This window comes from Oncorhynchus kisutch, linkage group LG25 (genome assembly GCF_002021735.2).
Source record: "Oncorhynchus kisutch isolate 150728-3 linkage group LG25, Okis_V2, whole genome shotgun sequence".
In the NCBI taxonomy this organism is placed as follows: Eukaryota; Metazoa; Chordata; class Actinopteri; order Salmoniformes; family Salmonidae; genus Oncorhynchus; species Oncorhynchus kisutch.
The window spans coordinates 8,495,256-8,495,553 of record NC_034198.2 but is presented as its reverse complement, the minus strand read 5'-3'; positions in this window follow the sequence as shown (position 1 = coordinate 8,495,553).

The following is a 298-nucleotide window of genomic DNA, read 5'->3' as shown; positions in this document are numbered from 1 at the left end:
TTGAATCAATGTTGTTTCCATGTCATTTCAATGAAATTATGTTGAACCACCATGGATCAGATATTGAATTGAGGTCTGCGCCCAGTGGGAAGTTATGATGAACTTCACAGGGTGGTAAAAATGCACGTTGATGAGCTTGTTGCTCCTTTCCAATAAATATTGAGGGTCTTATTCTGGAGACATGATGATCGATCAGCTGCTGTTTGACAAATAAAAATAATCTCAGGGGACTTCCGATTCTTTAATGAACACACAGAGATGTAATACTTAAAAAAACAATATAGTGCATTGTTGTGAC